Source organism: Schistocerca serialis, chromosome 10 (genome assembly GCF_023864345.2).
Source record: "Schistocerca serialis cubense isolate TAMUIC-IGC-003099 chromosome 10, iqSchSeri2.2, whole genome shotgun sequence".
Taxonomy (NCBI): domain Eukaryota; kingdom Metazoa; phylum Arthropoda; class Insecta; order Orthoptera; family Acrididae; genus Schistocerca; species Schistocerca serialis.
Genome location: NC_064647.1, coordinates 238,097,471 through 238,123,139, shown reverse-complemented (window position 1 = coordinate 238,123,139; position 25,669 = coordinate 238,097,471). Strand labels below are relative to the sequence as shown.

Here is a 25,669-nt window from a genome sequence, read left to right as displayed (position 1 = left end):
GGCCGAGCGGTTCTAGGCGTTTCAGTCTGGAACCGCGCGACCGCTACGGTCGCAGGTTCGAATCCTGCCTCGGGCATGGATGTGTGTGATGTCCTTAGGTTAGTTAGGTTTAAGTAGTTCTTAGTTCTAGGGGACTGATGACCTCAGATGTTAAGACCCATAGTGCTCAGAGCCAGTTGATCCATTTTTTTTGTTTTTTTATGGCACTATCACTGCACAGGCCTACAATGATGTTTTAAGCACTTTCTTGCTTCCCACTGTTGAAGAGCAATTCGGGGATGGCGATTGCATCTTTCAACACGATCTAGCACCCGTTCATAATGCACGGCCTGTGGCGGAATGGTTAGACGACAATAATGTCCCTGTAATGGACTGCCCTGCGCAGAGTCCTGACCTGAATGCAATAGAACACCTTTGGGATGTTTTGGAACGCCGACTTCGTGCCAGGCCCCTCCGACCGACATCGATACCTCTCCTCAGTGCAACACTCCGTGAAGAATGGGCTGCCATTACCAAAGAAACCTTCCAGCACCCGAGTGAACGTATGCCTGCAAGAGTGGAAACTGTCATCAAGGCTAAGGGTGGGCCAACACCATACTCGTCATTTTCAGCCAGGTGTCATACTTTTGATCACATAGTGTACAAACCGACGTAAGAATTCTTTAAAGTAGTAACAGCTCATACCAAAAATTAGCAACAGAAGAAAACTGTTGTATCCCAAATTCAATAGCCTAAGGAAGGAAACGAATTCACTTCAATGTGGAAGAAACCCTTGCCACAATAGAACAACTGTATAAATAGCATACACCTCAAAATCGCAGATGATTAGCCTGTAAAATTAAATTTCTCCCTCCCCATTTTGCGCACCATACATTTACATGCCTCTCCATAACTGTCTCTCTCTATCTCTAATGGCGGCGAAAACACTGCACTTGGCGAACAAATGATAGAAAATTCATGTGTAAAGACAAAAGCGAAAGAAATAAGCATGTTACCTCGACAGAAACGAAGGAAAAAAACACCACAACATCAAAAACTGTAAGTAACATTCTAAATCTGCTTAAAAATCCTCACCAAAGTGTTTAATTTTGTATGATAAAAATAAAATACTGCAGGCTTTATTTAGCGCAATAAAATCAATTAGGATTATTTAAACAACACTTAAATAATTGTCAAAATAAAGTTACATAATTTAAAATTGCTAAGTTCATATGATTTACGCCTAAAGTCACCTCGTAGTTAATGGTACGATCGGTTGCTTACCGGATTGTTAGTGGCGATGAGACCTTCATTTCGCAACAACGACAAAAATCCAGAAACAAAGCAACAGTCAATGCAGACATTCACAACCCCGCCACACAGAAAGAAAAAGTGAAACAAATTCTGATCACCTGAAAGGTTCTCACTGTATTCTGAGATCGAAATGCTTCTACTCCTCGACCTTTCGCGTAGAGGAGAGACTGTGACTACGCCGCGCCGTCGAAAAGAAACTGCGTAGACGGCATTGTAGTCCTTGACGATAACGCTCGCTGTCATTCTGCTGCATTAAACGACTGGCTTCGACAATTTAACCGCGCAGTAGTCGCCCCATGTTTCGTAAAGTTAGTTGTCACTGCAGACTGTCGGTGCCCAAGGCGATAAAAATAGATTTTAAAATCAACAAGCAGATGTTTAAATTTTAATGGCAGCCTGGATTTGCAGGCGTTTTGAAAAAAGCTAATAAGCCAACAGGTGCAGCTGTCTGGGTTCTTAGCAGAAGACTTACCGGAATTCAGTAGAAAATAAAGTACTGACCGTAGGCCACTGGCGAGTGTGTCTTGAGCAATGCAGATAGCACGGAACTTGTCACACATGTCTACACTTTCCTTCTTGTCGCACATAACTATCATTTCTGCTTTACCCATCTCTTCGTCATCGCTGCCATCACGGTGGAGAGTGGGTACAAGTAGCATATTTTTTGTCCTTCTTAGGAATATATGATAAAGTGGTACAAGATTTTCTAAAGGCAAACATATTTGAACAATCTGGGCGCTTACGTGACTTTGTGAATTAAAGTGGCATTCAATACTGCAGAAATGTATAAGTATAATAATTAACTAACCTGTACCTAACGAAACGATGTAATTAACAGAAAGTAATACTGCAATAACGGGAAACCCCTTGAGAATAAACTATAATATGTCTACAATGGCTCCCCTTTTACTGTTGCTCCTGAAGGGCAACAATGCAAATTATATCTAACGCCAATGCTTGCGTGGGTCCTGCCAGTCCACAATTGTCGACCATTCCACCCGAGTCCAAATGAAACAAATGAGTAACGTGGTAAGTACCGATAGGAGGAGGGTACTCGAGCGATGTGATTAGTAGCTCCAAAAAGATTAAAAGGAAAGGAAAAAGTAAATTCGTGCACATTGCCAGGTAGCATGCGACTACTGCAGGATTAGTGGCCAATTTTCCAGCATCTGCCCTATAGCCCAGACTTGACCCCGAGTAATTAGACCTACGATATTTGTCCGAAACTGAAATCTTTTGGGAAGGTAGCCCCACGGAAATGAAAACGAAATCAAAAAGGACGTAAGTGACTGGTTCAGCATGGTGACAGCTCCGTGTGCAGAGGATATACAAACTTGCGAAGTGTTACGACGAATCCTTTTATGCCAGGTTCTCATTGAAATGGGAAAAAAAATAGGCAAAGTTTGGAATTTCTTAAAAATGGTTCAAATGGCTCTGAGCACTATGGGACTCAACTGCTGAGGTCATTAGTCCTCTAGAACTTAGAACTAGTTAAACCTAACTAACCTAAGCACATCACAAACATCCATGCCCGAGGCAGGATTCGAACCTGCGACCGTAGCGGTCTTGCGGTTCCAGACTGCAGCGCCTTTAACCGCACGGCCACTTCGGCCGGCTCTGGAATTTCTTTTTGAGACAATGGAGAGACGTACAAAGGATCTGTTCGGTGATTATGATTGATCATACTTTGAACTTCATTTTAGATTTTCAATACAAAAGAATGGCGTCCGTAATTATGGTTTGGCGAAGGGCGTGCGGGTTTGAAGTACACAGATTGCGGGCAGCGTAGCCCCTTAGGAGTTATCCGAAATCAAAAATGGATAACATTAGTCGACACTACATTACATTTATTGGTGCTTATACCTAACCACAATGAAATAATCTTAAATTATCGATATGGTGATAACTAACTTATTAGAGTTCGATTTTTGGGACTTGGTTTCACTCTTTACGGCTATATGTTTTTGACGTCGCTGAACACAAATCTGAAGTTAGATTTTCAAAATAAAAAATGGCTAATCCAATATAGTAAAACAAAAAATTATGTTTGGACCAAAAAAATGTTTTTGTTTCTTATGTTTAGTCTCTAATTCCAGGACCGTTTATTAACCCTTCCTCCAAACTTGAATTGTTCCTTCCTCGTTCTTCTGGCAGAGCTGTATATGCTGCGTTCGGCAGCCTGCACACGTTGAATATGTTTGCATGCCTACTGCAGTATGAATCATTTTGTGAACCTGTGTCACGGCTCGGCTATACCAGTTTTCTACCTAAGCTGGGCATCTCCGGTTTAGAGCGTCTTACGGCGTCCGTGACACTGCTGTAGAAACTTTCGTAACCCAACGATTAAAAAACCGTCCCGTCCCAACATTCTAGACACACATACCTTTTAAAATGGCAATAAAAATCGTATTTTCGGCCATTTTGAATGAGAACTTTGCTTTAAATTTGAATAGCGGCTACTTGGAAAAATATCTAAGATATCAAAAATTGTTGTGAAATAGCTTTTCTTCCATTGTATCGAATAAAAAGGTGTGAATAAGCGAACGTTCTTTACTTTTAGAGTGACTCTCGTATGTTAATTACATTGAAGTTCTGTTGCGTTTCAATAAATGGTGCGTATCATATTGTTTTCAGTTACTTGTATTGATATCGAATCATAGCGGTATATGCATGGAGTTGAGTTAAACAGCAGTGTGGACATATTGTGACGCTATTAACGTTATAAAACTGAGTAACGCTACACATTTAGGAAGTGAAATAACGAATGAAGGAAATGCAAACCAATCCGATTGATATTGGTAACGCGCAACAAAATAACGTAATTCTTTACTTACTGCTGTATTTTGACAGAGATGAAAGATTTTTTGGTATAGGCACTTACGTAATGTAGCGTCACTGTAAGGTATAGAAATAGTTTCACTGTAGCAAGAGGCGAAACGTCGAAAAGTGTACTGGCAGTAGACATGGAGCGGGAAAAAAAGAATGCACATACTCAAAGAATGTAGAATACTGCTGCTATATCTTTGCTGTGTTTCAGAGATACATGTTGCTGTAGGGCAGAATACATTTATGGACAAGATAAGAGAATTATTTTTGCCATCTCGTGTTAGAAACACGTAATTTTACGTCGAATCCACACGTTTTTCTACTCTACAAAAATCTTAGCGCCTATTATCAGTGCTTCATTCAAATATTCCGTGCTGTTACGGAGCACGAAATTATAATTTTCTCCACAACAGTAACTTTTTCAATTGTTACATTTTCTCGGTTATTAATATTTTTATCTTTACATTATTTCTTTTCTTTTTTACCATTCCGTATCACGCCAGAAGCTGTCACGCACTGTCTGTGAAAAACAGAAGACGAACGTAAACAGTTTTCGTTGTTTCATCCGAGATGTCCTCGCAAGTTTTGTCAGTGTTTCGAGCAGTGCATTCGTATACGCTACGTCGGCGAAAGTTCCACGCGGTAAGTCTCTTTTAGTATACGATAATCTGTAGAAGCCATCAACGTAGTACGACGTTGTGTGTTGCTACAAATGCCATTATTTCTACCCAGTTGTTCCAGGCATAATGTTTGTAATAATGACTGATATTCAATACAAAGACGGCGCGCAATCCCTATACATTATTGTTTGCCCTCTTTCCCGCGTTTTACAATTTACTCCATTTCTACAATTTGCTTAGTTCCAAAAACTATTAACGACGGGGTTTGAGTGCAGATTTCGTTTCTTTACAGAAATTAAACACGCATCTACATTTGATGTGTACATAATGAATTTAAAGAGGGTCCGCTTTCTTGCAAGGGCACAGCTTTCTCTGTTGTTTAACCCGAAACATGTTTCGCCGTAGTTGTGGCATCTTCAGCGTTTTTTTTATTGTTACGTTTTATTACATTGTGTGTGCTCTGTGGCTGACAATAGAGGTCAGCCATAAGTCTAAATCAATACAGCACGTAATCATTACTGTAGTTGACCTCTCCTGATCAGTACTTGGTTTTCATTACCTGCTAAATGTGTCGCTGTTGTTTTTTCTGTTCAGAATTACGCTTTCCTGCGGTCGTTGACGAATTCTGGATGATATGTTATCAGATTTCACCAGCATTGATGATACGTCGTATTAATTTAGACTTGTGGCTGATTTCCCTGGCAATCTGGGCACAATTAGTGTAAACAAACAAACGATTAACAGACACTGTGGGTGCCACAATTGTGGTGAAACACCTTTGGGAATTAAAGAAATAATAAAATTGTGTTTTTGCCAGAAGGGGAATACTTTAATTCATCATCATTTTGTACAGGGACGGGTATAGAGCTCGAAATTCCGTTTTGATCATTACTCTTTTGCCTCGATATGTATATCGAATGGAAGCTCTATCATCAAAGTTTGCGAGATTCACCTGAGTCTTTTTGTCATGAGCTGTTCTAGCAGTCGCACGTGGACAAATGCAATAATCTGCTACTTTGGAGATTTATAGTGAAATATCTCTAAATGGCTTGGTATTGAGTCGACACAAATCATCGACAAGCTGACGATAAGACTCAAATTACTCTTGTAGTAGTTTTCCAGTGTTTTCATACATTTTTCCCCTCCCCAATGATAAATGTGCTGTGGAAACCCACCAGTTTAGGGTAATTTTACCGTAGACCACCAGTGAAGCAGATTCCCGCAGTGTGCAGGTGCGACAGTGCTTCATCTGCACATGACGAAAAGCTTTAATTAAAGTTTGGAAGCCGTTATGATGGAGCTTTTACTCCGAAATAGGCGCCGGAAATAGAAGCCGAAAAATGCGAAATACAGGCAGTCGACGTTCTTCTATTCAAAAAATGTTATCTTCCAATATCTATGTGTGCCACGTGAAACCAGTATGGATTCGTAAGAAACAACTCTGAAAAAAATTACGTACGTGTATGCAGTCACCTGCGTGATGTTTGCAGCAACAAAACCCGATCTGAGAATACACACCCTTTGTTGATGCATTTGGGAGCACGGAAAACCTCGCAGGAAATGTGGTCGACAGGACCGTGAATAACGAGTATGAGACGAATTGGTTCGTAAAATTTTAGTTGAATTTTGATTACCCCTGTTTATTTCACAGTCTGGAAAAGCAGCCATATTGTCGACTCGACACCTTATTTCATCGCGCGTGAAACTTAGGAGCGTGTGTGTGTGTGTGTGTGTGTGTGGGGGGGGGGGGGGGGGGAGGGGGGGGGGGCGTTGCTAAATGTTAATCCTCAAGCCCAAAAATTCTTATACCTTCTACTTTCTACTTTCATGATGAGGAATCCATTCTTTTGGATAGATTCCCATTATTCATCGAATAGTATACAAGAAAAAAATCTGTTGTAGTTACTGATCAGCTATCCCCCGTAGGTGTATCGTTTGCTGTGTTACTAAAATTTTATTACCTTCTACAATTGCAGCTCAGCTGCCCCTATCATTAGGTGTATCGTGTCCCATATTACTAAAATTGTATTATTACCTGCTCTTACAAAGATTCTCGTCTACAATGAGTGTTAATCTGTTGACATACCGGTACATGAAGGGAAAGAAGTCGCCCGTCAAAGAACTCTGGGGTGCACTTTTTGTAGCAGTGTCATCATGACGTGGTCCTTTGTCAGCGTTCTATATCTTTTTTATTACAGCACACAAAAAACTAAATTTTTCTATTCCAGTGATACAATGGAAACATTATGCTTTTCGCTTTTGCCTCTAATGCTGCAATATTGAGGTATCCTAAGTATACCTCGGCAACGACCTTGCCGCAGTGGCTACACCGGTTTCCGTGAGATCACCGAAGTTAAGCGCTGTCGGGCGTGGCCGGCACTTGGATGGGTGACCATCCGGGCCGCCATGCGTTGTTGCAATTTTTCTGGGTGCACTCAGCCTCGTGATGCCAATTGAGGAGCTACTCGACCTAATAGTAGCGGCTCCGGTCAAAGAAAAGCATCAAAACGACCGGGAGAGCGGTGTGCTGACCACACTCCTCTCCTATCCGCATCATCAACTGACGATGACACGGCGGTCGGATGGTCCCGATGGGGCCACTTGTGGCCTGAAGACGGAGTGCTAAGTATGCCTCAATGGCACTTGTTATATGGCATGTATGATCTAGTTTCAGTGTGATACATATTCAGCTAACCTGAGGATGAACTGAATGATGATCTTCATATTTCGTAGAATCTGTTGCAGGTATCTCAGAACCAAATCACCTTAATGGTTTCTAATAAAAACGTGGGACAAACTATTAATGTTGAATAAAGTACACACATACTTTTCGTCTAGAAATTTTGCTTTTGTTGTACTGTTCAGATGTCAGTGCCAAAAACGTCCGTCTACAAGTTTTCGAATTGGTCACTAATACAGCACAGAAACAGAAATTTTTTAGTATAGTCAGTGTATTTAAAATACATTCTAATGTTATACTGAGGGGAAAGGCTTTTTCTGCTCTATAGAACTTTAATTAAACGTGTATTAAGTCAGTCATTTTATCATCAAACTCTTCAATCGGTCCATATTTGCATAAAGACAACAATGTAGTGTTGTGGGTCCGCCTTGATCTAAAACACTTTTGTTTTATTTATTTAGTTTCTCAAACTAGTTTCAGCAACAGTACCATCATCAGCGGATTTTTCTTTTTTCTAAAAACTTGCAAAACTAGTATCATAATAAACGCTTTTGCAAAAAATTATTACGTGAGTATTGTTTGGTTCCAAATATTGTATCTGTGAATAGTTTGATAATATCTTATTTGTTAGACCATGGCTTCCATATTTGTTGCCGTTACTTCCGGCAAATTTTCTGTGTTTTGTCGTTTCTTCGGGGTATAGCATGTCATCTGCAACATCATGAGCGGCTGTTACCAACAAATATGAGAAAGTGAAATTATATACGTCAGCGTTATACTGTTGGGAATTGCAGTGGTGTCGTGGATACAGTTTTGATGTGCACGAGGTTGGTGGATCAAAACTGTATCCACAACATTACCGCAATTGCCAGTAAAATAAAGCTGACGAATATAAGTTCACTTTTTTATATTTGTTAATAACAGCCGCTCATACAGTTGTAGATGATATGCTGTAAGCCGATGAAACAACAAAACACAGAAAATATCCCGGAAATAACGGCAACAAACGTGCTGCAAGCTGAAGTAAATAGGACACTTTAAAACTATTCACAGACTACAGTATTTGGAAGCAAATATTATCCATATAATAATGTTTTGTAATGTTTATAACGATGCTAATTTTGCATGTTCTTAGCACAAGGAAAACCCCACTGAGCATAGCGATATTGTTGCTGAAACTATTTCGGGAAAGGAGGAGGGGAAAAAAGTGTTTTACATCAAGTCGGACACACAATCCTTCATTGTTGTTGTATTAAGTCAATTAAACAGCGAAAAATAATTTTAAAATCAGGAATAATTCATTTGATTCTGAAATTATTACTTAAGACAAAAATAGCGTATTTTAACGATGGTAAACCAGACATTATTCTTCCTAGTGTCCTGGGTACTGTAATTACATTAAAGATTTTTCTGGAACTATGTACAAAATAGATAGCCACAGAGCTATTGCAGGATATGAACATTCCATGAACAGGAGACACGATTGTGCTTAGAACAATGTGAACAGTATTAAGTATAACATTTATAGTAAATTATATAATATTAATGTATATAATGGTGTCGGGGAGTAGCCAGATGGTGCCAAAGTTCTTTGTTGTTAATCTAAAGAAACCTATTGCAGAATGGCAGAAAACTGTAAGTAGATGACAAACGATTGACGTCGAATCCTGCACCCAGGCGCGCCGATGCTAACGCATCACTGGAGAGGCAGCTCGCCAGCGAATGGCATTGGCTAACACTGTTTTCTGAGTGGGAGTTGTTACTGAGTCAGCATGGCATGACAGCATCCTGGCTCAGGTGGCCAGTCTAGCGGGAGACAGCTTGCACATGTTCCTTGGGCAGATTTTCTGCTATCAGTTCCTCAAGGGACATGGAGTGGTTTAATTGATGACATTGCTACTAATTATTCGTCTCACAGTCTTTGCATCTAAATGCCTTGCTGCTTTGAGTCAGTCACACATGATGCAAAGACAGGAAACACTAACTGTGCGGTACTATTGTGACACTTGGTCGATATGCTGCTTTTCAGCTTTGAACCACTATTTATATCTACCTTATTAGCATCAAATAGTATCCACAAACTATTGCCCTGTTGGTCGTCATACTACCAGATTATACATTTTGTTAGCTAATGATTATCCTTCCTAAAACATTTTCAACCGTTTATAGCACTCACTCTTCTTTGTATACCCACATGTGCACTAGTACAGAGTAATAAATTTCTACTTCTCAGTTTACAACAACCTGTGTTTGTATTTATATATTAATTACATTGACCTTAATTTTCTCGGCATGCATAGCCTTCCTTACCTTACCCATCCGTTTTCTCTGTACTGCATGGAATATTGCCCTTTCTGTCAGCATAACCAGAGTACTATAATTGCGATGTGGCTTGCAGTATTGCATGTCCAGGAAAATTACTTCGGGTACACACAACCGATGTTAGCAGTTCATCCCTCAGCCCCCTTCCCAGGTACAGTAACTGTATCTATCCCTGACATAATGGGAACAGGACAGCAGGAAGAAGACCAGCTTATGGGTACAAGCATGCTGCAAGTGATGTAAAACGTGCAGTTGCTGCTACTGAAATTTGCTGATGTTGTACATTTTCAACCACCATTGCTGTGTTCATTAGCACTATGTTTCCGCTTGCACTATCCCACTTCTGATATCAAAAGCAGTGGTATTGGGGAGTGTTAGTATGGTGGAGGTGTGTGGAGAAGTAGATGATGGAGGCAGCCAAGTGTTGCCAATGTTCTTTGTTGCTAATTGTAAACTGATGTAGTGCAGCGTACCAGTGATAAGGTGGTGATACGTGACTGGTGGTGAACTCTGAACCCAGGCACGTTAGTGTGGACGCGCCGCTATAGCACTTCCCAAAGAGCCAACTTGGCAGGGAGCAGTATTGACTATCGGCACATTCTGAGCAGCCACCTGTTGCCGAGTCAGGATTGTGTGATAAGCTGGTGCAGTGGATGGGACGGCGCCTCTGCTGGCATTGTACCCCAGTGGCACAGAGTTCGGAGGGCCTCAGATTGTTCAGTCTTGTCGAAGCAATAGCAGAGTGAAGGCAATCTGTTTACTAGGCCATCAGGTAGTGGTTGTTGGTGTGCAGTCCGACTGTGTTGATGATAGCTACATGTCACAGCACAGACCTACACATGGCAGGCGGCGATGCAACAAGAAGTCCAGAAGATGACCTGCTGAGATGGCTTGGGAGTGTCTATATGCAGGGTGTACATAAAGTCCGGGAGCACTTTCAATTATTTATTGCACAAGAACCAAACATTGTACAGATATCTTACATATGTGATTTTGAAGAGGGAACCTGAAAGGGTTTTTTTTTTTTTTTCATATATACTGCCACAGCATAGTTTGGTAATTTGCCGATAGTTGCAAACATGGCGAGTTCAGGTGCAGAGCAAGCTTTCTGTGTATTGCAGTTCATGAAATGGCCTGCCCGATCACCAGATCTCACTCCATGTGACTTCTTTCTGTAGGGACACATTAAAGATCTGGTGTATATACCACCTCTACTACGTGATGTAGCAGAGCTCCAGGAGAGAATACGGGAAGCGACAGCCAAAGTCAATGATGTCATGCTGGAACGGGTATTGCAAGAGTTTGATTACCATATTAACATTTTCCAGGTCACTCGAATGTTTGTAAAAAAAAAAAAAAAACTTTCAGAGTTTCTATTCAAAATGCAATATGTATAACATCTATACAATGTTTAGTTCTTGTGCAATAAATAATTGGACTTAATCTACAGCCTGCACAGCCAAAAGGAACTAGTTAGTGCAGAATGCAAATACTGCCCCATGCTTCAGTGCTCTCCAAACTTGTTCATGTACGGTATTTGCTCAGACAACGAGGTTGCTGCTGAGAAACGTGTTATTACTGTCGAATGCTATCACAGTTGGCTTTGTCGTGTGACTTGAATACAGCATCATGTTCCTATGTGGATATGTACTGGTACAGTAATGTAATAATTTCCAAACAAGAATATTATGACCTAAAAGTCATTGTCTTGCTGGAATTGCAATTTTTGCTTTTATTGAAAACAGGAAGTGTAATATTAAATTTTTGAAGCATATTTCATCAGTACCAGCAAGTTACTTTTTTAATGATATCATCAGATCCGTTTATCATTCCATTAAATGAATTCTGAAAGGTTCTCAGAAAATACATAATTGAATAAACGACATGTTTAACACAATTTACCGGAATCAGATTGGATACGGCACTTTGACTAAAAATACGAGATATTCTATACATTGCAGCACATTATGTGAGCTACAGAACTTAACTGTCATTGATGTTCATCAGCGTGTTTTACTTCTTCATGGGGCAGGGGAACATTTTGTTTCCCACAAATTAGAAGGGGAATTCCAAAGATGTAATTACCACCCATTGTCATTTGTTACGTCTTTTTCCAAAATTTTTGTGTAATAACTTGATTCAATCATAGTTTGGATTTCAAAAGGACTATTCTACCGAGTCCCCTGTTTATACATTTATTGAGCACATAATATCTTGAAATCATGAAGTATCACCAGCTGGTGTATTTGATTGTGTCAGTGATAACATTCTGTTAGAGATACTCAGTTTTTGTGAAATATGTAGTTCAGCACATGCCTGGTTTAGTTTTTATTTAAGAAACAGAATGCAGAAGGTTAATATAGGCTGTTCACGCAATACAAAGAAGAATGCCTTATCATCTGCATGGGGAGAAATTACTTTGGGAGCCTCATTGGGTTCAGTCATTGGCCCACTATCGTTCTTTATTTATGTTAATGATCTATCGTTTTTCTTGAATCAGGAGGCAGAATTAGTCTGTCTGCAGGTGACACGAGCGTTACTGTAAAGCCAAGCAAAAAAGCATCACCATAAAAAACTGAATGAGGTTTTGGGTGAATTTACTGACTGGTTTTGTACAAATGGTCTACCTTTAAACTTTGAGAAATCACAGGTCATCCAGTTTTGTGGTGTCAAAAATATCCTACCTCTCATTGACATAGTATAGCAACAAGAAACAATAGACAGGGTAGAATGTTGAAAGTTCTTTTGTGTGCATTGATGAAAATTTAACCTTAAAGTAAGGAGATAGTATACTTACTAAAACATTTGCCATAAGAATCATTACCAACTTTGTAGATACAGAATTCGGTAAGTTAATATATTTTGGATATTTGCATTCACTGCTGTCTTATGGAATGATATTGTGGGGAAAGCCCTCACTTAGGCAAAAAAGTTCATTGCTCAAACGAAAGTAATTATAGTTTGTGTGGGTTTCATAGAAATACGTATTAAGGCATCTATATAAGCAACTGTGCATGTTACCCATAGGCTCACAGTACATTATTTCATTTGCGAAATTTGCTATCAGCAGTCCATCTGGGTTTCAGAGTTACAGAAATACCCACAAATTCAGAAGCAAAAGAAAAAACTGATTTGCGTTACTCGTTAATGAATCTAGCTCTGGCACAGAAAGGGTTGAAATACGCTGCTATGACACTCTTTGACAGTCTACCTATGGAAATAAAATGTCTAATGGATACCAGAAGTGTCTTCAAATAGAGGTTAAACATGTTTCTCCTTAACAACTCACTCTGTACCACAGAGCAATTGTTGAATAGAAATAAATTACCCACATTTAGCGAAAGTGTGTGTGTGTGTGTGTGTGTGTGTGTGTGTGTGTGTGTGTGTGTGAATTAACTACTCCTTTACTCGAATTACAAATGTGGTATTAAATAATTGTTGCAGTGAAATAGTTGACTAATGTATTTGCAAATATACTCGGGAACTAAATCTCCTAAAATACGGGTAAAATTCATACTGGCCGATGTTTGTGTATCTTAACATTATTTTTTGATTGAAATGACACAATTTGAGACTTTACTGGTCTCATACAGATATGATTTTATCTATATAGACTAAAGTGGCGAGTGAAAATTTGCTCCAAGGCTGGGAATCAAACCAATGTCAGTACATGAAATTACAACATAAAAGTAATAACAGATAAAAATAAAATGTTTATGAACGCGAAAAAAGTCAAGCCATAAGTGTAATGAAACGCAATCAACAATACATCAACAATTAGCTTAATTTTTCAAGGAATTCCACGACAGAATAGAAGTAGTGACCCATGAGGCAACTCTTCAGTTTCGATTTGAAAGTGCTTGGTTTACTGCTAAGATTTTTGAATTCTAATGGTAGTTTATTGAAAGTGGATGTAGCAGTATACTGCACACCTTTTTGCACAAGAGTTAAGGAAGTCCGATCCAAATGCAGGTTTGATTTCCGCCAAGTATTAACTGAGGGAAAGCTGCTTATTCTTGGGAATAAGCTAATATTATTAACAAGAAATGACAGTAAGGAATATATATTGAGAGGCCAACGTCAAAATACCCAGACTCGTGAACAAGGGTTGACAAGAGGTTCGTGACTACTGAGTACTTAAATTGTTCAGGAGACTGTTCCCAAAGGAAAAATTTACAAATATGGCTAAATACAGGGCTAACATGTACAGCACAGTACTTTAATATTCTGCTAGGCACTCAGTCATATCCATGAGAGTCCTTAGTCTTTAGTGATTCAATCTCCCCCTTGTTTGTATCACAGAGGAGTATTTCAGACATCAATCTCAGAAAGATATTTGCCAAGAGAGGTATATGATTCCCTGTGGAAGCTAAATTTTAATATAATTCACCAGCAATGCTCAGAAAATGATGGTTAAATACTCTACATATATCTGATGTATCACTAACAGAAATATTTTTGCCACGAACTGCCTTTATATTGTCGAACTTGTGCTGCTGATCATACATTTCCTGTACACCTGACCACATGGTTTTAATTTTATACTGTGAATTAGCTATTTTATTTGCATACCACATACTTTTTGCCCTCCTAATAACATTTTTAAGCACCTTACAGTACTGTTTGTAATGGGCTACTCTAGCTTGATTGTGGCTACTTCTAACATTTTGATATGTTTGACATGATTACAAGGCAGGTGCGTTAGAAACTAAGCTACCTTGGCACAGTGGTTCGCTCAACTGGACAGATTATCCTGGCATGCCTTCCTGTCAATGTTAATTCTCGCTGGCTGCCCCTCTCTACTTTAAATTCTATGCTAGTTGAAGCATGGTTTGGGGGAGGGTGATTTGTTCAGTAAATTTCATAATTGTGAAACAATGATGTGATGTAATTATGTATATGGATTTGTTTTGCATCCCTTACATAATCACGGTGAGGGGTTTGCAGGGGACTGATGACCTCAGATGTTAAGTCCCATAGTGTTCAGAGCCAGCCAGGGGTTTGCATCCCATGGTATTATCATGTCTCTACACTTATGCTCAATAGGCTTGAAATAATGGTGCTTCCCATAATGGTGTGTGAGCATTGTCATTAACATACATTTTGCTGATGATTGTAAGATAGAATCCCATTAGGTGCTGGAAATTTTAATTTTTGAGTCTTTATCGAAGTTAATTACTTTTTAGGTTAAATGTATTTTTTTTTTGTTTTTTGAAATTTCTAATCTTTGGTCGCATCATTGTAATCAATGTATTAACTTTTTTATTTGCTATTATTTTTTCTTCCTATCATTATTTTTTATTTGGAGTCTTCATGCATATGATTTTAATTATTTTTATTTAGTTATCATAATATTTAAACATTCCAAAACGCCATTCTATCTGTTGCGAAACAAAAGACGTAATCCATTTATAATGGCAGTGCAGTGGTGTCAAAAGTGAATTTGTCGTTACTAGCTGTATTTTTTGTGGTAATCGACATAAAATATACATTTGGAACATAAATTCTTGTTGCACAATGAAGAAAATAACGCTGATGAAGGGTTAAACTAAAGAAGGGATTATAAATAAGAAGATATTCAAGCAAAATGAGAAATAGAAATAATGTATGCAATAACTTGGATGAAAATTTAAAATGATGACACAGAAGAAATTAAATCGAAGTTGATACATAAAAATAATTAATGTAACATGGCCGAAACTCTAAATGAGAAAAGAATGGTAGGAACAAAAAATTAGAGCGAATAAAATGGTTATGGTGATGATTAAAATGACATGGCAATTATTATAAATAAAAAATTACATTTAAACCAATTAACTTAATACAAATAATGATCAAAGTAATTTCTGTAAAAATAAAAATAAAAATTTCATTATAATGCCTCAGCATGGGTTTTGAGTGTTTTTCGATATGGGAATGACTTTGAAATATCTCGTCTGGATTCATTCTGCACTTGGCGTTTCAATGCCAGTCCTCCTGCCTTTTATAACATGCACATTTCTGTTGTATGAAGCTTCGTTTGGTGAGTCCTTTTTGATGCCTAGACTTCACTGTCTTACAATAGCGCTGGTCTTAATAGCCATTTTATAAATTTTGCCTTCAGTTTTTGGGCATTTTTGTACTGTACAGAACCGCTGAAAGCAGATGGTATGCTTCGAGTTATGTCTGCTTCAGCTGATCCATACCCTAATATTACTGACCCCAGGAAATTGTAGCTCTTGAAAGTATGACATTATCAAGCTTGATATCTGCGGTTCTTATTGCATAGGAGCTGATGTTGCACACACGTGAACTCGATCTTTGTTATACTGATGCATTTACGCATGGGTTATAACCCATTTGTTTCAAGTTCCTTCCTCCACTCCTCAAGATTCCCTTGAGTTCCCTGGAAGTTACCAGACATAATGGCTGCCTCATGAGCATGCAACAGATTCAACGGTTTTGCTTTCTGCATGTTTGCAGTTGGGTAACTCATTACAGTTCTTAACAGATGTGAGCGGTAAAATATAGATTTTAGTCTGATGAAAGATTGCTTTCCTGCAGCCAGCAGCCGTTGCATCAACCTTAGTCGCATTCAAGAGCGAGACGGAATTAGGTCAAGACAATTGGTCGCTGTTAGGAAGTATTTTACAGTTCATGAACTAGTTTCACAAATGGATCTGTCGAAACCAATGAAGTGTCAGTGCCGGAAAGGGAGAAATTCAAGCCAAAGTTTAACAATGGAAGTTTTACTCACTGCATAGCAGAGATAAAAGTGATTACAATTCTCGCTGTACTGTGTGCCAGCCATAATTAAGTTTGACTCAAAGAGGCGCAAGTGGCGTTGGAATCACACATTAAAAAAATCCTGATTTTTCTTAGAAAAACCTGGCGACCCAGGTGCGGTGAAACCAGGGTGATACAAGTTGAGGCTAATTGTCTGTTCGGTATGGGAGTATAGCAGTTTGTGTCAAAAGTGCTAATGTGTTAGAAATTTGTTCGATCTCGCAGATATCGGATGATTGTTTAAAGACGGCACCTGATTGGGTACGACAAGATCTGTATGGCGTTCCTGACAATTGATAGAAAGCTATCACTAAGTAGCTCTATAGAGCTCCGCAGTTCGCCTGTGGTCCAATTTCATTTCATAGTTGCCCTCCGTCAGACACTGCACGGTGTGTCGTGGAGGGTACGACTGGTATCACCATTATTTAAACCCGGGTTTCCACTTCCATTGTAGAAGGGAAGGACGACTTGACAGACGGAGTTGGATGGACTATACACGTGAAATTCTGACGGTAGCAGGGGCTGTTTACAACTTGTAACGACGCCAGACGGCAGTTGTAAGAGTCGAGGGGCGTGAAAGAGAAGCAGTGCTTGGGAAGAGAGTAAGCCTGCCCTCTGTAGATTCAGCAAGCAGTAAGGCAAACCATAGGAAAATTTGGAGTGAGATTAAAGTCCAGGGAGAAGAAATGAAAACTCCGAGATTTGCCGATGACATTGTAATTCCGTCAGAGACAGCAAAGGACTTGAAGAGCAGTTGAACGGAATGAAAAGTGTGATGAAAGGAGAATATAAGACGAACATCAACAAAAGTAAAACAAGGATGATGGAATGCAGTCGAATGAAATCGGGTGATGGCGACAGAATTAGATTAGGAAACGACACTGAAAGTAATTGACAGGCTTTGCTATCTGGGCAGCGAAATAACTGAAAATGGTCGAACTAGAGAGGATACAAAATGCAGAATGCCGACAGCAAAAACAGGTTTTCTGAAAAAGAGAAATTTGTTAACAACTATATAAATAAAAATGTAAATGTTCGTTAGTTCAAAATCTTAAATGTCCGAAAGTTCTTGAAATGTTGACACAACACTGCATTCGAATACACGCGTGTTTCTGTATAGCGTTGCTTTTATATAGTCTGCATTGCCAACTTATAATGTGTATAAATACGTTGTTGCTGTTGTTGTTGTGGTCTTCAGTCTTGAGACTGGTTTGATGCAGCTCTCCATGCTACTCTATCCTGTGCAAGCTTCTTCATCTCCAAGTACCTACTGCAACCTACATCCTTCTGAATCTGCTTAGTGTATTCATCTCTTGGTCTCCCTCTACGATTTTTACCCTCCACGCTGCCCTCCAATGCTAAATTTGTGATCCCTTGATGCCTCAAAACATGTCCTACCTACCGATCCCTTCTTCTAGTCAAGTTGTGCCACAAACTTCTCTTCTCCCCAATCCTATTCAATACCTCCTCATTAATTACGTGATCTACCCACCTCATCTTCAGCATTCTTCTGTAGCACCACATTTCGAAAGCTTCTATTCTCTTCTTGTCCAAACTATTTATCGTCCATATTTCACTTCCATACATGGTTACACTCCGTACAAATACTTTCAGAAACGACTTCCTGACACTTAAATCTATACTCGATGTTAACAAATTTCTCTTCTTCAGAAACGCTTTCCTTGCCATTGCCAGTCTACATTTTATATCCTCTCTACTTCGACCATCATCAGTTATTTTGCTCCCAAAATAGCAAAACTCCTTTACTACTTTAAGTGTCTCATTTCCTAATGTAATTCCCTCAGCATCACCCGACTTAATTCGACTACATTCCATTATCCTCGTTTTGATTTTGTTGATGTTTAGTTTATACCCTCCTTTCGACACTGTCCATTCCGTTCAACTGCTCTTCCAAGTCCTTTTCTGTCTCTGACAGAATTACAGTGTCATCGTTGAACCTCAAAGTTTTTATTTCTTCTCCATGGATTTTAATGCCTACTCCGAACTTTTCTTTTCTTTCTTTTACTGCTTGCTCAATATACAGATTGAATAGCATTGGGGATAGGCTACAACCGTGTCTCACTCCCTTCCCAACCACTGCTTCCCTTTCATGTCCCTCGACTCTTATAACTGCCATCTGGTTTCTGTACAAATTGTAAATAGCCTTTCGCTCCCTGTATTTTACCCCTGCCACCTTCAGAATTTGAAACAGAGTATTCCAGTTAACATTGTCAAAAGCTTTCTCTAAGTCTACAAATGCTAGAAACATAGGTTTGCCTTTCCTTAATTTTTCTTCTAAGATAAGTCGTAGGGTCAGTATTGCCTCACGTGTTCCAACATTTCTACGGAATCCAAACCGATTTTCCCCGAGGTCGGCTTCTACCAGTTTTTCCATTCATCTGTAAAGTATTCGCGTTAGTATTTTGCAGCTGTGACTTACTAAACTGATAGTTCGGTAAGTTTCACATCTGTCAGCACCTGCTTTCTTTGGGATTGGAATAATTATAGTCTTCTTGAAGTCTGAGGGTATTTCGCCTGTCTCATACATCTTGCTCACCAGATGGTAGAGTTTTGTCTGGACTGGCTCTCCCAAGGCTGTCATTAGTTCTAATGGAATGTTGTCTACTCCCGGGGCCTTGTTTCGACTTAGGTCTTTCAGTGCTCTGTCAAACTCTTGACGCAGTATCGTATCTCCCATTTCATCTTCATCTACATCCTCTTCCATTTCCATAATATTGTCCTCAAGAGCATCCCCCCTGTATAGACCCTCTATATACTGCTTCCCCCTTTCTGCTTTCAGTTCTTTGTTAGAACTGGGTTTCCATCTGAGCTCTTGATATTCATGCAAGTGGTTCTCTTTTCTCCAAGGGTCTCTTTGATTTTCCTGTAGGCAGTATGTATCTTACCCCTCGTGAGACAAGCCTCTACATCGTTACATTTGTCCTCTAGCCATCCCTGCTTAGCCATTTTGCACTTCCTGTCGATCTCATTTTTGAGACGTTTGTATTACTTTTTGCCTGCTTCACTTACTGCATTTTTGTATTTCCTCCTTTCATCAATTAAATTCAGTATATCTTCTGTTACCCAAGGATTTCTACTAGCCCTCGTCTTTATACCTACTTCATCCTGTGCTCCCTTCACTATTTCATTCCTCAAAGCTACCCATTCTTCTTCTACTGTATTTCTTTCCCCCATTCCTGTCAATCGTTCCCTTATGCTCTCCCTGAAACTCTGTACAACCTCTGGTTATCCAGGTCCCATCTGCTTAAATTCCCACCTTTTTGCAGTTTCTTCAGTTTTAATCTACAGGTCATAATCAATAGATTGTGGTCAGAGTCCACATCTGCCCCTGGAAATGTCTTACAATTTAAAACCTGGTTCCTAAATCTCTGTCTTACCATTATATAATCTATCTGATACCTTTTAGTATCTCCAGGGTTCTTCCATGTATACAACCTTCTTTCATGATTCTTGAACCAAGTGTTAGCTATGATTAAGTTATGCTCTGTGCAAAATTCTACCAGGCGGCTTCCTCTTTCATTTTTTAGCCCCAGTCCATATTCACCTACTACGTTTCCTTCTCTTTCTTTTCCTACTGTCGAATTCCAGTCACCCATGACTATTAAATTTTCGTCTCCCTTCACTACCTGAATAATTTCTTTTATCTCATCATACATTTCATCAATATCTTCAGCATCTGCAGAGCTAGTTGGCATATAAACTTGTACTACTGTAGTAGGTGTGGGCTTCGTATCTATCTTGGCCACAATAATGCGTTCACTATGCTGTTTGTAGTAGCTTACCCGCGCTCCTATTTGTTTTATTCATTATTAAACCTACTCCTGCATTACCCCTATTTGATTTTCTATTTATAACCCTGTATTCACCTGACCAAAAGTCTTGTTCTTCCTGCCACCGAACTTCACTAATTCCCACTATATCTAACTTTAAACTATCCATTTCCCTTTTTAAATTTTCTAACCTACCTGTCCGATTAAGGGATCTGACACTCCATGCTCCAATTCGTAGAACGCCAGTTTTCTTTCTCCTGATAACGACGTCCCCTTGATTAGTACCCGCCCGGAGATCCGAATGGGGGACTATTTTACCTCTGGAATATTTTACCCATCATCATTTAATCATACAGTAAAGCTGCATGCCCTCGGGAAAAATTACGGCTACAAACAGTCTCAAAAAAAAGTTCTTCACCGATTTACTTCATATTTTTACATAATACTCCAATAAACTTTCGGTTGGGTATAGGCCATGTGTAAAGTTGATAGCAAAAATGTAGAAAAGTTCTTCACATGGGCGCAGGCTATATATTTTTGCTACACAACGATGTTCGGGTGTACCGGTACTGCAAGAAAGTAAGTGCTGTGCTTTGCGCTGCTGTGAAAAAGTGCAGTTTTTGTTTCCTTTCTCGGAATCACTTTTAACTACATTGGGTGGGCATTTAACAATAACTGTGTATACAACAGTGTGCTGTTTTGTTTTCCTTCGGCCGGCTGGATTGGTCGAGCGGTTCTAGGCGCTACAGTCTGGATCCGCACGACCGCTACGGTCGCAGGTTCGAATTCCGCCTCGGACATGGGTGTGTGTGTGATATCCTTAGGTTAGTTAGGTTTAAGTAGTTCTAAGTTCTAGGGGACTGATGACCTCAGAAGTTAAGACACATAGTGCTCAGAGCCATTTGAACAAAAATTTCCTCTTCGTGGTCTGTTTTCGCAGAAAACAGAAAAACTGTATTTATGGCTTATCAGCTTACGGTTAGAATACTACTACAGAATCCGAATTTGCAATAACAATAAATAAGGCTCAGTATCAGGGACAGGGCGAGGAATAAATGGACAGGGAAAGGGGGGGGGGAAGGATATGGACATAGAGACATTGAGGGGGAAGGAGGAGATTGACGGAGAGGGGTAAGAGGAGATTGGGAAAGAGAGAGAGAGAGAAGGGTGGGAGCAAGGGGAAGAAGGAAGAGACTGACGAGGGGGGGGGGGGGGGGGAGTAGAGTAGAAAATATCCAGTTCCCACACGTCTTTAGAACTTGCGAAGCATTGCTGGATTCAGTAGTCTAAAATATATTTGTTATGAAGGTGTTTGTATGAAGTGTAGTCTTGCACATATGTGCCGGCCGCGGTGGTCTAGCGGTTCTAGGCGCGCAGTCCGGAACCGCGCGACTGCTACGGTCGCAGGTTCGAATCCTGCCTCGGGCATGGATATGTGTGATGTCCTTAGGTTAGTTAGGTTTAAGTAGTTCTAAGTTCTAGGGGACTGATGACCACAGATGCTAAGTCCAATAGTGCTCAGAGCTATCTTGCACATATGTGAAACATGGATGATAAGAAGTCCAGACAGCAAGAGAATAGACTATTTTTAAGCGGGGTGCTACAGGAAAATGTTGAAGATCAGATTGGTTGATCAAATAACTAACCAGGAGATACCGAGTATAACTGAGCTTAACTAAAAGAAGAGGTTGGTTAACGGGACACGTCCACATATACGAAGGAATCGTTAATTTGGTAATAATGAAGGAAGTGAAAAAGGGGGGGGGGGAGGATTGTGGATGGAGACTAAGCTTTAACTAGTAAATTGGCAGAAATGGATGAGGGTCGAGGGTTGCAGTACTTGGCCAGAGGTGAACACAGTAGCACGGGATAGACTAGCGAGAGAAAGGTGCTTCAAACCAGTCTTCTTGTTAAATACAACAGCTGTGTGGCCGAATTGAAGAGTTTTTATCAAACAGAACACAGCATGTTGTTCTCAATGGAGAGACGTCTACAGACGTTAAAGTAACCTCTGGCGTGCCACAGGGGAGTGTTATAGGACCATTGCTTTTCACAATATATATAAAATAATATAGATAGTGTCGGAAGTTCCATGCGGCTTTTCGCGGCTGATGCTGTGGTATACAGAGAAGTTGCAGCATTAGAAAATTTCAGCGAAATGCAGGAAGATCTGCAGCGGATAGGCACTTGGTGCAGGGAGTGGCAACTGACCCTTAACATAGACAAATGTAATGTATTGCGAATACATAGAATGAAGGATCCTTTATTTTATGATTATATGATAGCGGAACAAACACTGGTAGCAGTTACTTCTGTAAAATATCTGGGAGTATGCGTGCGGAACGATTTGAAGTGGAATGATCATATAAAATTAATTGTTGGTAAGGCGGGTGCCAGATTGAGATTCATTGGGAGAATCCTTAGAAAATGTAGTCCATCAACACAGGAGGTGGCTTACAAAACACTCGTTCGACCTATACTTGAGTATTGCTGATCAGTGTGGGATCCGTACCAGGTCGGGTTGACGTAGGAGATAGAGAAGATCCAAAGAAGAGCGGCGCGTTTTGTCGCAGGGTTATTGGTAAGCGTGATAGCGTTATGGAGATGTTTAGCAAACTCAAGTGGCAGACTCTGCAAGAGAGGCGCTCTGCATCGCGGTGTAGCTTGCTGTCCAGGTTTCGAGAGAGTGCGTTTCTGGATGAGGTATCGAATATATTGCTTCCCCCTACTTATACCTCCCGAGGAGATCACGAATGTAAAATTAGAGAGATTAGAGCGCGCACGGAGGCTTTCAGACAGTCGTTCTTCCCGCGAACCATACGCGACTGGAACACGAAAGGGAGGTAATGACAGTGGCACGTAAAGTGCCCTCCGCCAGACACCGTTGGGTGGCTTGCGGAGTGTAAACGTAGATGTAGATGTCTGTACAGAACAATACATTCTTAATAGACGGAATATTCATTTATGTGGTTTTAGGGAAACTTTGGAGGATGCATTTATGGTAAATGCAATATTGTGTAGAGTCTATTAGAAATGCTACCATTAATGTAAGAAATTCAATTGTGATAATCGTAAAAAAATAACATTTTGTAATATTTTGGTGTAAAAAATTTATTCTTATATATTCTACCAAAAGGATAAGTTTATAAAGCAGTGCTTTGTTAAAATTATACTCCTGTTAATTATAAGTTATTCGGTCATATTAATTTGATTACACGGTCATATTAATTTGATTACATTGTACCGCAACAGGGATGAATAATGCATCGAGCAGAAACAGTCTATCTAAATTAACGCCTTTGCGTTCTTAAGCAGCGCATGCGATGACTTCACAGTTCGATCGCCGTTTGTGGCACACTCACTGTTATTGCTTTTAAGCTGCACCGCCGGGCAGACAGCTTGTGTCAAATTGCTTCATCTGCTAATTTCCTAAGTGCAGTTTTATGCCCCTGCGCTTCTGGGGCTGAGAAACGAGAACGACAAGTGGAACGTAAAGGGGTTGGATAAAAACGTGGAATCACCGAGAAAAGTGCGTGCTCGAATGTAAATCCATATGCTAGCCAAGCACGCGGGTAGCCATATTGCATGTGCCCACGAACGTAATCTGTACAGCGTCGTCAGTACGTCGCAAATGTCAGGCGTGGTCAGAACAAAAGGTTCAAATGGCTCTGAGCACTATGGGACTTAACTGCTGTGGTCATCAGTCCCCTAGAACTAAGAACTACTTAAACCTAACTAACCTAAGGACATCACACACATCCATGCCCGAGGCAGGATTCGAACCTGCGACCGTAGCAGCAGCGCGGTTCCAAACTGTAGCACCTAGAACCGCTCGGTCACACCGGCCGGCAATGTGGTCAGAACAATCCCCTTTGTAGTGGGGAGGGCATTATGTCGCAACCAAGTGAATTCGAAAGAGGCCAAATTGTTGGTGCTCGTTTGGTGCGTGCTTCAGTAAGCAAGGTAACCGAAGTGTTACGGCGTAGCCACCATGTCGAAAATAAACATCAGCGCGAACGAAAGTGTGTGTTGAGTGATTCTGGCAGATGGTTACTGTAGAGGATTGCGATGAAGAATTAAGAGGGCGACAAATGCAAAAGTCGCTACAGAACGAACGGCGGACTAGCTAACCCTGTCGGCGCCAAAACAACACGGAGACAGCTCCATAAGCAGGGGATTCAGAACCAGCTGTCATTCCAAATCCACTCATTAGTGATGCAAATGTCCGTAACAGGGAAACGTGGTGCCAAAGCCATAAAACTTGGACTATGCAGAAATGGAAGAAAGCCATTTGGTCGGATGAGGCTGACACTGAAGCGCCAAAGTAACTGGTACAGGCATGCGTATTCAAATACAGAAATACAGGGCTATTACAAATGATTGAAGCGATTTCATAAATTCACTGTAGCTCCATTCATTGACGTATGGTCACGACGCACTACAGATACGTAAAAAAACTCTTTAAAGTTTTGTTCGGCAGAAGCCGCACTGTAGGTCCTGCCGCGAGAGCGCTCGAGAGCGCAGTGAGACAAAATGGCGACAGGAGCCGAGAAAGCGTATGTCGTGCTTGAAATGCACTCACATCAGTCAGTCATAACAGTGCAACGACACTTCAGGACGAAGTTCAACAAAGATCCACCAACTGCTAACTCCATTCGGCGATGGTATGCGCTGTTTAAAGCTTCTGGGTGCCTCTGTAAGGGGAAATCAACGGGTCGGCCTGCAGTGAGCGAAGAAACGGTTGAACGCGTGCGGACAAGTTTCACGCGTAGCCCGCAGAAGTCGACGAATAAAGCAAGCAGGGAGCTAAACGTACCACAGCCGACGGTTTGGAAAATCTTACGGAAAAGCCTTAAGCAGAAGCCTTACCGTTTGCAATTGCTACAAGCCCTGACACCCGATGACAAAGTCAAACGCTCTGAATTTTCGGCGCGGTTGCAACAGCTCATGGAAGAGGATGCGTTGAGTGCGAAACTTGTTTTCAGTGATGAAGCAACATTTTTTCTTAATGGTGAAGTGAACAGACGCAATGTGCGACTCTGGGCGGTAGAGAATCCTCACGCATTCGTGCAGCAAATTCGCAATTCACCAAAAGTTAACGTGTTTTGTGCAATCTCACGGTTTAAAGTTTACGGCCCCTTTTTCTTCTGCGAAAAAAACGTTACAGGACACGTGTATCTGGACATGCTGGAAAATTGGCTCATGCCACAACTGGAGACCGACAGCGCCGACTTCATCTTTCAACAGGATGGAGCTCCACCGCACTTCCATCATGATGTTCGGCACTTCTTAAACAGGAGATTGGAAAACCGGTGGATCGGTCGTGGTGGAGATCATGATCAACAATTCATGTCATGTCCTCCACGCTCTCC

General features: G+C 40.5%; 1 protein-coding gene and 1 pseudogene across 3 annotated transcripts in view; both read left to right on the top strand.

Moving 5' to 3' along the window:
* Positions 1 to 25,669, top strand: part of LOC126424764 (putative mediator of RNA polymerase II transcription subunit 12) — a 454,189-nt gene that overhangs the window by 144,306 nt on the left and 284,214 nt on the right. The gene's annotated exons all lie outside the window — the stretch shown is intronic.
* Positions 7,042 to 7,159, top strand: LOC126425612 (5S ribosomal RNA; annotated as a pseudogene).